The following is a 16,010-nucleotide window of genomic DNA, read 5'->3' on the forward strand; positions in this document are numbered from 1 at the left end:
AAACATATACTGGAATGTTGTTTTGATTGTTGCTAAAGTCACATTTGAATAACCACTTGTAAAGCTATAACATTCAAAAAATGGCCTATGACTAAAAAGCCAGCATCATTCTTTAGAACCAATAATTATTTCTTTACAAATACAAAATCTCAGTAGGATAAAAACAGGTCAATGACACAATTGTCAAATTTACCCTCCAGCGAGAAAATGAAAGAAATAGAGTTAATCCTGTGTCCTGGTATGCTGTACAGGATCTGGATTCCTTGACATAGCTTATTGAGTGAGAAAATAATAGAAATAAATACCAATCATAAACTGCAATGTTGCACATAAGAAATAAAAATAAAAGTACTGGAGAAAAAAAAATATTTTAGTCAGTGTTTGGGTACAAAGGAGACAAGTTAATGATCAAGCATTTGTAAGGGAGAATTTAAGACGAACAGTTAAGCTTTCTTTTTGGCAGATGTGACACACACATCGGGCTTTACACCACCTTCTTTCTGTTTACTTATTTATCTGAGTCTTCTCCACTGGAAAAGGTTTTGAAATAATTCCAATGATTATACTAGTACTTGCTTATGAAAACTAACTGCAGTAAATCTCAAAGCACTTACTTTTATAATATAAATGTAACCTATTTGTACAGGGCGATGAAATTGCCAACATATTTTCTAGCTAGTAGTTAAATTTAAAATTCTTAAACTTATTAAAACAAGGTACACATAATTACCCCCTTTCTCAATAAAGTTTTAAAAAATTGCAGACAACACTGCTGCTCAGTATCCTTACTGAACGAGATCTTCTGATAGCTAACTTGTCAACAACGTTCCCTGTGTTTTCTCCACCCACCTCACCCCGGAACTTAAAATATGTTTAACTTTTGACTTCCCTTTGTGTTCCAATGAATGATCATCAAACTGGAATGTTAACCCTGTTTCTCTCAACACAGACGCTGCTTCAAATTCTACTTCTGCGCCTTCCAGAGAATTAAAAATAAAACATATGCCAAAAACATATGACAGTCATCAAGCAATGGCTGATGTTTTAAGTATTAATACATATACACACTTCATTGTATCCCTTTACGGCATTAAAAAACAATAGGATAAATGGTTATGAAGAGAATTTAGAGGTATTATTATATCAAAGGAAAAGGCTTATAATAGTGAAAATGAGAGGAGGAAACCCAAAGACTGCAATAATTTCAGAATTCAGTAAAAGATGCCAAGGCATTGTTTTGGAAAGAGGAAGGAGAACATGAAAGCTGTCTGACAAGAAGCATAAAAGTAGACTGCAAAGCAACAATAATGGGAATATTAGCTCTATTTTCAGTCCCTATCAACTGAGAGAAGAGAAATTAAACTGGGGAAAGGGAATGACAAAAGTTAAGCAAGTATTATGTAAGTAACATCGTGCAAAAAAGAAACAGAAACTTTCCTAGACCTATTAGTCTAGAGTGAAGGATGAGTTCAAAGACATTTGTATCAGTAAAACATTTGCATTGGAGAAATAAAAACAGCTGAATGGTAATAAATTCCCAAGAACTGGTCTCATACATCAGTCTTTACATTCTCAGATGGCAAGTCTACCAGTAAAACTACACTTTGATAACAGAATGGTGGCTACAGTAAGAATTAAGTAACAGACTAGGTCTTAATTACTGAATAAAATAATCATCTACAGGTCTAACAGTGAATCCAGTGGATACTATAATTAGTAAAGTTCTTGAAATTTGGTTTTTGTCACTGTTGCAAAACATGCCTCTACTTAATCCAAATTTCCTATAACAACAATGGGTGCACACTATAACATAATGAGTGAAGTTCCTGAAACTTGAGTGACATTATTGCTGCGCTCCATATCTCTACTTCTAGGTACCTGTCTTATCTCTCTGTTATGTCTCTGGTACCAAATACCAAATTAGCACAATCCACATTCCTATTTACTAGTTATTAGTCCTCACTATTCTTTCCTCTGCAACAGTCTCACATTAAAATATACCGCGAAAAGTTTTGATCTGCACACTAGAGATCACTGCACAGAATTTACATCAATATTTGGATGAGGAGATCAAGTACAATATATTCAGGTTTGCTGATGACACTAAGATATGTGACAATGAAAAGGATGCAGAGAACCCACTTGCACTTTGACAGCTACCTGGACTATACCTCCTCCCACCCTGTTACTTGTAAAAATGCCATCGCCTCCGCTGTCTCCGCTGCATCTGCTCTCAGGGTGAGGCTTTTCATAGAACATACAACATAGAAGTTTACAGCACATTACAGGCCCTTCAGTCCACAATGTTGTGTCGACCATGTAACCTACTCTAGAGACTGCCTAGAATTTCCCTAGCGCATAGCCCTCTATTTTTCTAAGCTCCATGTACTTATCTAAGAGGCTCTTAAAAGACCCTATTGTATCTGCTTTCATCACCGCCACTGGCAGTGCATTCCACACACCCACCACTCTCTGTGTTAATAACTTACCCCTGACATGCTCTTGGTACCTATTTCCAAGCACATTACAACTATGACCCTTCGTGTGAGCCATTTTAGCCCCAGAAAAAGGCCTCTGGCTATCCACATAATCAATGCCCCTCATCATCTTATACACCTCCATCATCTTAGTCACCTCTCATCCTCTGTCACTCCAAGGAGAAAAGGCCAAGTACACTCAACCTATTCTCATAAGTTACGCCCTCCAATCCAGGCAACATCTTTGTACGTCTCCTCTGCACTCTCTCTATAGTATCCACATCCTTCCTGTAGTGAGGTGACCAGAAATGATCACAGTACTCCAAGTGGAGCTTGACTAAGGTCTTGAACTCATTACCTCACGGTTCTTGAATTCAGTCCCACAGCTGATGAAGGCCAACACACCATACACTTTCTTAACAACACTGTCAACCTGTGCAGCAGCTTTGAGTGTTCTATCGACACGGACTCCAAGATCTCTCAGATCCTCCACACTGCCAAGAGTCTTACCGTTTATATTATATTTTGTCTTCAAACTGGACCTACCAAAATGAACCACTTCACACTTATCTGAGTTGATCCATTTGCCACTTCTCAGCCCAGTTCTGCATCCTATTGATGTCCCGCTGTAACCTCTGACAACCTTTCAGATGATCCATAACACCCCCAACTTTTGTGTCATCAGCAAACTTACTATCCCACTCTTCTACTTCTTCATCTAGGTCATTTATAAAAATCACAAAGCGGAGAGGTTCCAGAACAGATCCCTGTGGAACAACACTGGTCACTGACCTCCATACAGAATACGAACCATCTACAACCACCCTTTCCCTTCTGTGGGCAAGCCCATTCTGGATCCACAAAGCAAGATCTCCTTGGATCCCATGCCTCCTTACTTTCTGAATGAGCCTGGCATGGGGAACCTTATCAAATGCCCTACTGAAATCTATATACACTACATCCACTACTCTACCTTCATCAATGTGTTTTGTTACATCCTCAAAGAATTCAACTAGTCTCGTAAGGCGTAACCTGCCCTTGACATGCGGACTATCCTTAATCAGATTATGTTTCTCCAAATGCTCATAAATCCTGCCTCTCAGGATCTTCTCCACAACTTGCCCACCACTGAAGTAAGACTCACTGATCTTTCATTCCAGAACAAAGGAGATATCCTCCTTCAAAGAAAGGGGCTTCCCTTCTTCCACCATCAATGTTGCCCTCAACCACATCTCTTCCATTTCACAAACGTCTGCTCTTAACCCATTCTCCCACCACTCTACCAGGGATACTGTTCCTTTTGTCCACACCTACCCACCCAACCAGCCTCCACATCCAGATCATAATTCTCTGCAACTTCCGCCATCTCCAACAGGATCCCACCACCAGGCACATCCTTCCCTCCCCAATTTTCTGCTTTCCACAGGGATCGCTCCCTATGCAATTCCCTTGTCCATTCAACCCCCCCCTCCCCCATTGATCTCTGTCCTGGCACTTACCCTTGCAAGCAGAACAAGAGCTACACCTGCCACCAGTGGCCACCCATTTTAATTCCACTTCCCATTCCCATTCTGATATGTCCGTCCATGGCCTCCTCCACTGTTGTGATGAGGTCACACTTAGGTTGGAGGAACAACACCTCCAATTTCTTCTGGGTAGCCTCCAACCTCACGGCATGAACATCGATTTCTTGAACTTATGGTAATGCCCGCACCCTCACAAATCCCCATCCCTCTTTTCTCTCTCTCACCTTATCTCTATGTGTGCCTATTGCCTCCCTCTGGTGCTCCTCCCCCCTCCTTTTCTTTCTTCCATGGCCTTCTGTCCTCTTCTATCAGACTTCCCCTTCTCCAGCCCTGTGTCTCTTTCACCAATCAACTTCCCAGCTCTTCATTTCATCCATCCCCCTCCCAGTTTTACTTTGTGTTTCACTCTCCCCTCCCCCCAATCTTTTAAATCTACTCCTCAGCTTTTTTCTCCCGTCCTGCCAAAGGGTCTCGGCTTGAAACGTTGACTGTACTTTTTTCCATAGATACTGCCTGGCCTGCTGGGTTCTGCTAGCATTTTGTGTGTGTTGCTTGGATTTCCAGCATCTGCAGATTTTCTCGTTTGGAAAGATATTGATCTTAATTGATGGAAAGTTGAAAATTGCTGGTGTTTTTGAGAGACCAATGTGTCAATTACATGAATTAACATGCAACTACACCATGCAATTTGGAAGTAAATGAGTATGTATATATTCATTGCAGTATAATTTAAGTACATGAACTTGCCCCGGTGAGATCATACATGGAACATTATGCACAGGTCTGATTCCATAATAAGGAAGGATATAGGGTGTGGCAAAAGTTCTTGCAATGGTGATTTGGTTGCACAGTACAAGGAGCAGTCAAACAAAATGGGTCTATATTCTCTTGATTTTAGAAAAATGAGGCAATCTCACAGAAATGTACATAATTGTTACAGGATTTAACAGGATAGATTCAGAAATGATACTTCCCCTAATTAGAGCATTAGTATCATGACTCAGTGTCAGAGACCCAGTCTTTTGAAGTAAAGATTTCAAAATTTCTTCACACATAGAATAGTGAACCTTTGAAATTCTCCAGCCAAGAGGGCTGTGAAGATTTAAAGTCAAATTAAATTCAAGATGACAAATACATTTTTATATATCAAGGCAATCAAGTAATGTGGCAGACATTGGAGGCAAATTGCTTTCTTCTGCTACTATTTCTAATGTCCTTTTAATTGATAATTTACATCAGCAAACAGAATTCCCATATTCAGCAAAATACTTACAGCTTTGGCCAAGCTTTACACAAGCTAATTAAAGAACTTATTGATATTGCTGACTTACATAACATCACTGCCACATGACAAACACTAACCTTTGCTAACCTTATGCAAATGCGTAAGAGGACTAAACTGTTTAATTTAGTTAATCTACTTGCTGAGTTTTAGAAAAGCATATCTAATACATTTCATCCACAGTCTCTCAGTTTTATCATGTCTTGGTTCTTACCTTAAAATCAGTGATCACAGACAGAATGGGAATTGTCCCTGACCCAATTTATTGCTGCTAAACTAATGAAATGGGTGACTGGTTAGGGACTGTCCACTAATTCATTTCTGAGATGTTTCAGTCAACTTCTATTTTCACCATTTACTTTCTGTAGCCAGTTAAAGTGTCTATGTATATTCAGTGCTCACATTTATTAGGTTTGTAGTCTTCTGCAGCTGTAGTCCATCCACTTCAAGGTTCAATGTTTTGTGCATTCAGAGATGCACAAAACATCATTACAACATCACTGTTGTAATGCGTAGTTATTTGAATTTCTGTCACCTGTGATCTCGAACCAGTCTGGCCATTCTCCCCTGACCTCTCTCATTAACAAAAACAACAGGAATTCTGCAGATGCTGGAAATTCAAGAAACACACATAAATGTTGCTGGTGAATGCAGCAGGCCAGGCAGCATCTCTAGGAAAAGGTACAGTCGACGTTTAGGAAAACGTTTAGGACGTTTAGGGCGTTTAGGTCTCGGCCTGAAACGTCGACTGTACCTCTTCCCAGAGATGCTGCCTGGCCTGCTGCGTTCACCAGCAACTTTGAAGTGTGTTGTTTCTCATTAACAAGGCGTTTTTGCTACAGAACTGCTGCCAACTGAATGTATTTTGTTCTTTGCACAATTCTCTATAAATTTTAAAGGCTGTTGTGCATGAAAATCCCAGAAGATCAGCAGCTTCTGTGACACTCAAACCAACCCGTATGGCACCAACAATCATTCCACAACCAAAGTCACTTAGATAACATTTCTTCCCCATTCAGATGTTTGGTCTGAACAGCAGCTGAAAATCTTGAGCATGCTTTTAAGCACTGTTGCTGCCACATGATTGGCTGATTAGATGTTTGCATTAAAGTGTCCACTGAGTGTATTTAAAACTCTAATATATTCTTAGATAAAAGTTGCCAGGTGTATTGCTAGAGTTATATGACTGGAACAAAGCAATTTATTTTTAAATTAAGCATGTTTATGGTATGGTTATTATTGTTATATGGGATGTAAAGCATGAAACAGTATACCACCTGCCCATGATGTGGTGTTAATCTTGATGCCAATTTATAATAAATTGATTTCCTACTGTGAATCACCCATATCCTTCCATTCCTTTCATATTGATGTGTCTGTCTGAAAAACTCCACCAGACTGCCTACTTCACTACTACCCCCAGAAACCTATTCCAAGCACCCAAACTCTCTGCACAAAAAAAAAATACACCTCATGTTGCCATTAAACTTCTCCTCTGTAACTTTAAAAGCAGGTGTTTAACATTTCTACCCTGGGGAAATGATTTTGACTACTATCTTATAATTTTAAAAATACTATCAGTTCTCTCATCAGCCTTCGATGCACTAGGGGGAATAATCCAAGTATGTCCAACCTCTTCTTCAAACTAATACTCTTTAATCCAGGCAGCATCCTGATAAACCTCCTCAGCACCCTCTCCACAGACTCTACATGATTCCTATAATGGAGTGACCAAAACTGCATGCAGAAACTCCAAGTGTACTTAGACTAAAGTTTTATACTGTACAGCTACAACATGACTTCCTTACTCTTCTACTCAACGCCCCTACTAATGAAGGCAAACACGCCTTGCATATTCTTTACCACCTTATCCACTTGCACAGCCACTTTCAGTGAACTACACACACAGACCCCAAGATCCCTCTGTACATCAATGTTATTGGGAGGTCTACCACTAAATGTATCCTTTCTCCTTTCATTTGACCTTACAAAATGGAACACCCGCAGTAACTCCATGTGCCAATACTTGTAACTGCACTCAAGTGGCCTCTTTATTAGGCACAGCTGCTCATTAAAGCAAATATTAAATCAGCCAATCATGTGGAAGCAACGCCATGCATAAAAGCACGCAGTCATGGTCAAGAGATTCAGTTGTTGTTAAGGCCAAACATCAGAATGGGGAAGATATGTGATCAAAATGACTTGGACTGTGGAATGATTGTTGGATCCAGACAGGGTGGTTTGAGTACCTCAGAAATTACTGATCACATGGGACTTTCACACACAAGTCTCAAGAATTCACAGAGAACAGTGCAAAACACAAAAAAAACATACAATGAGCAGTTACTCTGTGAGCAAAAATACCTTATTAATGAGAGAGGTTGGAGGAGAGTGGCCAATCTGGTTCAAGCTGACAGGAAGGCAACAGTAACACAACTGACCACATATTAAAGTGGTGTGAATTAGAGCATCTCTGAATGCACAACGCATCTGACCTTGACCTTTTTTTGGGCTATAGCAGCAAAAGACTACACCAGGTTCCTCTGCTGTGACCACTTTATTAGGTACACTCCTGCACCCAATAAATTAGCCACTGAATGTATATCCCAACATGTTCTTTGATAGCCCTTTATACCATTCATACCTCTCCCAATTAGTCATCACAAACTTGCGAATCCAGCAATCTACATATTCTTCCAAATTATTGATAATATATCATAAACAACAGAGGTCCCAGCTCAAATCCTGGCGGAACATCAAGTGTCGTGGACTTCCAGCCAGAATAAGCATTTTCGATCTCTACCCTCTGTCCTCAATATGCCAGCCTGTTACAAATCTAAGTATGCATTTGACCCAGGATCCCATGTATCTTTATCTTCTGAATCAACCTACCATGAGGGACCTTATCAAATGCCTTAATTAAGTCCATGTAGATAACATTCACTGCCTTAACCTCATCAAGCTCCTTTGCCATCTCCTCAAAAAGAATTAGATTAAGTTTGAAAGGCATGACCTGCCCCACAGAAACCATGCTGACTGTCCGTTTCCAAGCACTTATAGACACTATCCCTGAGTGTCATCTCAAATAGCTTCCCTCCTACTGACATGAGGCACAATTACCTGGAAATGTCTGCACCCAGCAGAGTCTGACAAATAGTTCAAGTTCAAGTTTAGTATCATTCAACCATACACATGCATACTGCCAAATGATACAGCGTTCCCCCGGACCAAAGTGTAAAACACATTATATATAACCCATACACATAACACATAAAGAAATATTACCACAAATAAATCAACAAATAATAAGCTGCATATATGATACAGGTTAAAAAGTAAACAGTATTACTACTGGTGCTTCATACGTGATGAGACCTAGGTGATGACTGAGTTCAGTAATCTTATGGCCTGATGGGAGAAGCTGTTTCTCATCCTAACAGTTCTTGTCCTAGTACTACAGTACCTCCTGTTTGATGGTAGGGGTTCAAAGAGATTGGTGGACAGATGAGAGGGATCATTGACAATGCTAAAGGCCCTACGTACAATGCGCTTCTGAAAAATATCTCTGATGGGTGGAAAAGAGACCCTGATGATCCTCTCAGCAGTCCTTGCAACCCTTTATAGGGACATGCAGTCTGATGCCTTTCAATTCCCATACCAGACGGTGACGCAGCTAGTCAGGACATTCTCAACAGTACTCCTGTAAGTATTGGTTGAAATGGGGGTGAGCCTCACTCACTTCAATCTCTTCAGAAAGTGGAGTTTTCTTGACAAAAGAGATTGTGTTGAGGGACCAGGTGAGATTGTCTGTTATGTGCACTCCCAGAAACATGGTGCTCCTAACTTTCTCCACAGAGAAACCCTGATGTAGCTTAGTCAGAACTGCATTACTCTAAATCATGGGTTCTCAACTTGGGGCCCACGGAACCCTTGGTTAGTAGCAATTATCCACGGCGTAAAAAAGTTTGGGAACCCCTACTCGAAATAGTACCATACAATCATACAACAGATTTTTATCTATTTGGAAGTGAAAACAAAGCCTCAGCCTAATATCTTACTTGAAAGACTACACCTCTAAAAATGAATAGTATTATCAATGAATTGGAAGGAATTCCAAGGGATCAGATATTTGAGTATTTGGATAGACAGGGACTGATGAGAGATAGTCAGCAGTTTTCTGTGTGGTAGATCATGCCTACCCAATCTTATAGTGTTTTTCAAGGAAGTTACCAGAAAAGTTGATGAAGGGAAGGCAGTGGATGTTGCCTACGAGGACTTCAGCAAAGCACTTGACAAGGTCCCGCATGGGAGGTTGGTCAAGAAGGTTCAGCCACTTGGCTTTCAAAATGATGTAGTAAATTGGATGGGGCAATGGCTTTGCGGGGGAAGCCAGGGAGAGGTAGTAGATGGTTGCCTCACTGACTGGAGGCCTATGACTCGTGTAGTGCTGCAGGGATTGGTGTTGAGTCTGTTCTTGCTGTTCCTTTCAGCACCCTGTGGCACCTGGGGCAGCAATCTTGCCACTTCCTTAGTATTTTGTCTGTTTTTTATGAGGCTGAGTTGCTAGCTTGATTTTCAACCCAGCACAGATGGAAAGCGTGCAAACAGCCAGCAGGATTCAAACCCAGGACCACTCACCTTGGAGCCCAGTGCGGATGCCACTACGCCATCAGCCAGCCAGAATCCGTTCTTACTTGTCATCTATATTAATGATCCAGATGATAACGTGGTTAATTGGATCAGCAAATTTGCAGATGACACCAGGGTAGGAAGGGGGGTGCAGTGGACAAGGAGGAAGACTATCAAAGTTTGCAGCAGGACCTAGACCTGTTGAAAAAAAAAAATGGGGTAAAAAATGGCAGATGAAATTTAAAGCAGACAAGTGTGAAGTGTTGCATTTTGGGAGGACCAACCAGGGTAGGTCTTACACCGTGAGCGGTCAAGCACTGACGAATATGGTTGAACAAAGAGATCTGGAATGCAGGTCCATAATTCATTGAACGTGGCATCACAGGTATTGAATTGACTTTATTTCTTACTTCTTTCACATACATGAGGAGTAAAAATCTTTACATTACGTCTCCACCTAAATGTGCAATTAACAAACATAGTAATTTATAATAATTTATAACAAATAGAACAGTCAATGTAATATAGAATACACTCAAAACAGCGTGAATTCATCAATCAAATGGCCTGGTGGAAGAAGGTGTCCCGGAGCCTGTTGGTCCTGGCTTTTATGCTGTGGTACCGCTTCCCAGATGGCAGCAGCTGGAATAGATTGTGATTGGGATAACTTGGGTCCCCAATGATCCTATGAGCCCTTTTTACACACCTGTCCTTGTAAATGTCCTGAATCATGGGAAGTTCACAACTACAGATACCCTGGGCTGTCTGCACCGCTCTCTGCAGATTAAGGGACGTACAGTTCTCATACCAGGCATTGATACAGCCAGTCAGGATGCTTTCAATTGTGCCCCTGTAGAAAGTTCTTAGGATTTGGGGGCCCGTACCAAATTTCCTCAACCGTCTGAGGTGAAAGAGGTGCTGTTGTGCCTTTTTCACCACACAGCTGGTGTGCACAGACCACGTGAGGTCCTCCGTGATGTGGATGCCGAGGAACTTGAAGCTGTTTCCCCTCTCAACGGCAGATCTATTGATGTCAATAGGGGTTAGCCCGTCTCCATTCCTCCTGTAATTCACAACCAGCTCCTTTCTTTTTGCATCATTGAGGGAGAGGTTGTTATCTTGACACAAATGTGTCAGAGAGATGACTTCTTCCCTGTAGGCCAGCTCGTTATTGTTTGAGATTAGGCCAATTAGGCCAATCAGCAAATTTAATTAGCAGATTGGAGCTGTGGGTGGCAATACAGTCATGGGTATACAGGCAGTAAAGGACGGGACTTAGTACTCAACCCTGAGGGGCTCCTGTATTGAGAGTGTTGTAGATAGTGTGGTTAAAAAAAAGCTTTTCGCATATTGGACTTTGTACAAGACAATGGTGAGGCCTAATTTGGAGTATTGTGTCCAGTTTTGTTCACCTACCTACAGAAAAGATGTAAATAAGATTGAAAGAGTACAGAAAAAATTATAAGTTTGTTGCCGGGACTGGAGGACCTGAGTTGTAGGGAAAGATTGAATAGGTTAGAACTTTATTCTCCAGAACATGGAAGATTGAGGGGAATTTGATAGCGGTATTATGAGGGGTATAGATAGGGTCAATGCAAGCAGTCTTTTTCCACTGAGGTTGGGTGAGACTACAACTAGAGGCCATCGGTTAAAGTTGAAAGAGAAACATGAGAGGGAACTTCTTCACTCAGAGGGTGGTGAAAGTGTGGAACGAGCTGCCAGAACAAGTGGTGGATGTGATTTTCATTTCAATGTTTAAGAGAAGTTTGGATAGGTACGTGGATGGGAGGGGAAAGGAGGGCTATGGTCCACATGTACTGACGGGACTCGGCAGTTTAAACTTCTCTGAAAACTTTAAATTGTCCAAATCTGATTTGAACATGCTGTAATTGAAATAACATAACGCCACTCGGTCATTGTCTGGGTGCTCACAGATCTACATTGACTCGTAGCTCAGCCATGCCTCCATTTTACATTCCTATTGTTCCATTCTACTTTCTTTAAAGGTTTTGTCATTCCCATTATCCTGACAACCCTCAGATAACTGCACTTCAATCTGGCCTCTGAGTATCTTTAACTTTAACTGAGGTCCCATCAGCTGCCAAAGCCACAAACTGTGAAGTTCCATACCCAAAGCTCTCTACCTCTTCCTGTAGGTCACCTGCATTCAATCCACAGGGTGACGATGAGCTTCTCTTTGCCTGCCACTTTGTTTCTCTATGCTGCTCCCACTCTGACCTATTGATTTGTGACGTCCTGCTCTGTTACAATGAGGACCAATGCAAACCTGAGGAACAGCAACACATCTTCTGTCTGCAACATTGCAGCATTCTCAACATAATATCTAACTCTACAATTTCAGGTATCTTGGTTTCTAATTTGTATCCATCAATGATTTTGGCTCAGCTATGACTACTCTTTATTTTTCTTTTCTTCTTTTGTCTTTCTTCTCCTCTGGCAGTGGAGGGGATATGCCAAACTGTCTGGCCGGGTATCTCTTCCTGCCCTGCATCTCCCATTCAGAGACTGGTGAATGTTTGAAATTCTCACACTCAGACTGCAGGCTTGGTCAAGCTGCATTCAACTGCAGTCAAATGATCTTTCGTATTAGAGGTATCAAGGATATGGGGTAGGTCAAGAAAGTTATATTTGGGGGAGGAAATTAGTTGGCCTATTCCTTTTATTTCATATATTCTTATGTAATAGTCCTCTCAGTTCAAGTCCACAAGACATACATCAGATTTGCGGCAAACTTCACCAGTGCCAAACCAAGCAAAAAAGAATTATCCATGTTCTTTGTCTTAACTTCTCCCATAAAACAGCTTAAGTACAAGTTCTTGTGGAATCACATTCATTCCAATAAAGGTTATGTAGTTTAACCATTTACTGTACATATCGGATATTGTTTTCACTTCCTTTGGCACTGGTGAATTTTGTTGCAAAACCCACTAGTGCCACTCAGAAAGGCGGCGTCCATTATTAAGGACCCCCATCACTCAGGTCATGCCCCCTTCTCATTGTTAGCGTCAGGAAGGAGGTACAGAAGCCTGAAGGTACACGGTCAGTGATTCGGGAATAGCTTCTCCTCCTCTGCCATCTGATTTCTAAATGGACATTGAACCCATGTTCACTACATCACTTTTTTACTATTTCTGTTTTTGCACTATTTGTAATTTAATTATTTAATATGTATTATATATAATTCCTGTAATTTATTTATTTCTCTATTTATCATGCAGTGCATTGTTCTGCTGCCGTTTATGCTGGTGATATTAAACCTGATTCTGATTCTATTGGCCTCAGTTGAATGACTGAGTCTTCGCAACCTCTCATCTGGATGCCAGAATTTTAAACGTTCACTACCCTCTGAATGAAATTAGGGAAATAAGGAAAATTATGCATTGTTGGAGCAGGTTATCTGAAAGTAAGTTTGTCCCCTTGATCTACGGAGCAGAAGTGACAAAACTGTTCAAATTCTTGCTTGCTGTTCGAGCAAGATGACAGTGGAGTGGGGTTTAAGAATATAGTTTGCAGTAAAGAAGGCGAGTCACCTCTTCAGTGTCTAGGCAGAAGAGAACACACCACCTTTTGTGAAATCGGAAGTGAATGAGGAAATATAAATTTTGCATTTAAACCTTTGTACTTGCATGAAAATGAGTCATGCAGGGGAAATTAGACACTTTAATTGAGAGTGGGGCATTATATTTGGAGCTTGCTTAGCAGGAAGTCGGGCAGAAATAGATTCAAAAGAAACTGGAGGCTAGACAGCTGTAGGTTGAAGCATCATAAGCTATGGCCAAATTGAAAGAGTTTCTTCCAATGGTAGACGTAAAAGGAAGTAAAACGTTGAGTGCGGACTCGCAGGGTTCACGACCTTTGACTATTAAAAATGTACATTTTTTAAAAATAGAAGACGAAAACTAAGATTCCAAAAAGCAAGTCGGGGTTGCAAATGGCAAAAATATTACCTCCAGTCCGTCAGGTTGCAATGGTGACACGATGGTTTGGGGGCGGGGGGTGTCGACAGCGATCGACAGGAGGGATCCACCAATCAGAGAGTAGCAGTGGACGAATGGGAAGGGCAGGTGGGCGGGATTTGCACTGATGCTGTAACTGTGGGGGAAGCAGGCAGACGCCGTTGGTTTTCTTGCAGTCGCTGGTGTCAGTCGTCGTCGGACAGACAGTTCGGATTGATGTCTTCTCTCAGGTATGTGGCAGATTAGCCAGCCCAAGTTAAGAGGGGGAGGGTAAAGTTTCCCTTTTTTTTAAAAAAAATCGGTTCATAACCGAGGTTCGCGTTTTCTTGCCGTCTACTCAACGGTGACGGGTGTCCGTCGGAGGAGTTGTTTTCGTTGCCCGGACCCGTTCGGCTTTTCTCTTGACCCAACCGGCACGGTCCCGGCTTTTCTTCTTCTCCTCCCATCAACACAGAACCAGCTTCTTCCCCGCCACGCTTACTCCCCCCCGCTAGCTCTCTTCCGGCTTCTGCCTCCACCCTACCCCCAACCCCGTCCCGGCTTCTGCCTCCACCCTACCCCCAACCCCGTCCCGGCTTCTGCCTCCACCCTACCCCCAACCCCGTCCCGGCTTCTGCCTCCACCCTACCCCCAACCCCGTCCCGGCTTCTGCCTCCACCCTACCCCCAACCCCGTCCCGGCTTCTGCCTCCACCCTACCCCCAACCCCGTCCCGGCTTCTGCCTCCACCCTACCCCCAACCCCGTCCCGGCTTCTGCCTCCACCCTACCCCCAACCCCGTCCCGGCTTCTGCCTCCACCCTACCCCCAACCCCGTCCCGGCTTCTGCCTCCACCCTACCCCCAACCCCGTCCCGGCTTCTGCCTCCACCCTACCCCCAACCCCGTCCCGGCTTCTGCCTCCACCCTACCCCCAACCCCGTCCCGGCTTCTGCCTCCACCCTACCCCCAACCCCGTCCCGGCTTCTGCCTCCACCCTACCCCCAACCCCGTCCCGGCTTCTGCCTCCACCCTACCCCCAACCCCGTCCCGGCTTCTGCCTCCACCCTACCCCCAACCCCGTCCCGGCTTCTGCCTCCACCCTACCCCCAACCCCGTCCCGGCTTCTGCCTCCACCCTACCCCCAACCCCGTCCCGGCTTCTGCCTCCACCCTACCCCCAACCCCGTCCCGGCTTCTGCCTCCACCCTACCCCCAACCCCGTCCCGGCTTCTGCCTCCACCCTACCCCCAACCCCGTCCCGGCTTCTGCCTCCACCCTACCCCCAACCCCGTCCCGGCTTCTGCCTCCACCCTACCCCCAACCCCGTCCCGGCTTCTGCCTCCACCCTACCCCCAACCCCGTCCCGGCTTCTGCCTCCACTCTACCCCCAACCCCGTCCCGGCTTCTGCCTCCACTCTACCCCCAACCCCGTCCCGGCTTCTCCCGCTGCACTCTTCCCCAAACCCAACCTACATCGTTCCAGCTTCTCTTTACTTCCTTCATTCAACCTCCACCCGGTAACGTCCTGGCTTCGCGGTCCTTACTTAGCTCCCCCCACCCCTCCCACCGGTCTTCTGAAGACCACCCCTCCCCCAAAATTCGACCCGGTCGCTTCCTGCGGGGGAAAAAACCGCACAAACGCTGTCCCAGCCTTTGTTCTCTCAACACGCCTGCCGCTATCCCACCATCCGGTTCGGCACCCTTTTCCTTTCTCTTCCCTTCCCCCAATTCGGTCGCTCACGCCTCTGCATCCCCATGATTTGGTATGCAGTTGAAAGGAATTCCTGACGAAGGGTCTCGGCCCGAAACGTCGACTGTGCTTCTTGCTATGGATGCTGTCTGGCCTGCTGCGTTCCACCAGCATTTTGTGTGTGTTGCTTAAAGGAATTTATTGCCGGCTGCCACGTTGCATCCGCGTTTTAGAGAAGCGCATTCGCGTATTGGATTTTAAAAAGATGGGAAATGAGCCGCTTACCGTAGGGTAATCGAGGTAGGCTGAACGTCGATTTTTCTAAATTCCGGTAATTTCTATCCCCCTCCCCTTCTATTTCCATTCCCTTATCTGATTCCCCTCTCTCCTTCAGTGCTCACCTGCCCATCATCTCTCTCAGGTTCCCTTCCTTCCATGGAGCACTGTCCTC

The 16,010-nt window shown here is 43.6% G+C and overlaps 1 protein-coding gene across 3 annotated transcripts in view; it reads left to right on the forward strand.

The window, feature by feature from the left end:
• Nucleotides 1-14,021: 14,021 nt before the first annotated feature.
• gpcpd1 (glycerophosphocholine phosphodiesterase 1) overlaps nt 14,022-16,010 on the forward strand; it is a 72,789-nt gene continuing 70,800 nt past the window's right edge. For 2 of the 3 annotated variants that reach the window (XM_072265544.1, XM_072265546.1), the window contains exon 1: nt 14,022-14,121. The gene's annotated coding sequence lies outside the window, so the exon portion shown is untranslated. Of the gene's footprint in view, nt 14,122-15,787; nt 15,860-16,010 lie in introns of those variants that run through there. The other variant, XM_072265545.1, reaches the window with a different exon arrangement.

The sequence above is a fragment of the Mobula birostris genome, chromosome 8, assembly GCF_030028105.1.
Source record: "Mobula birostris isolate sMobBir1 chromosome 8, sMobBir1.hap1, whole genome shotgun sequence".
In the NCBI taxonomy this organism is placed as follows: Eukaryota; Metazoa; Chordata; class Chondrichthyes; order Myliobatiformes; family Myliobatidae; genus Mobula; species Mobula birostris.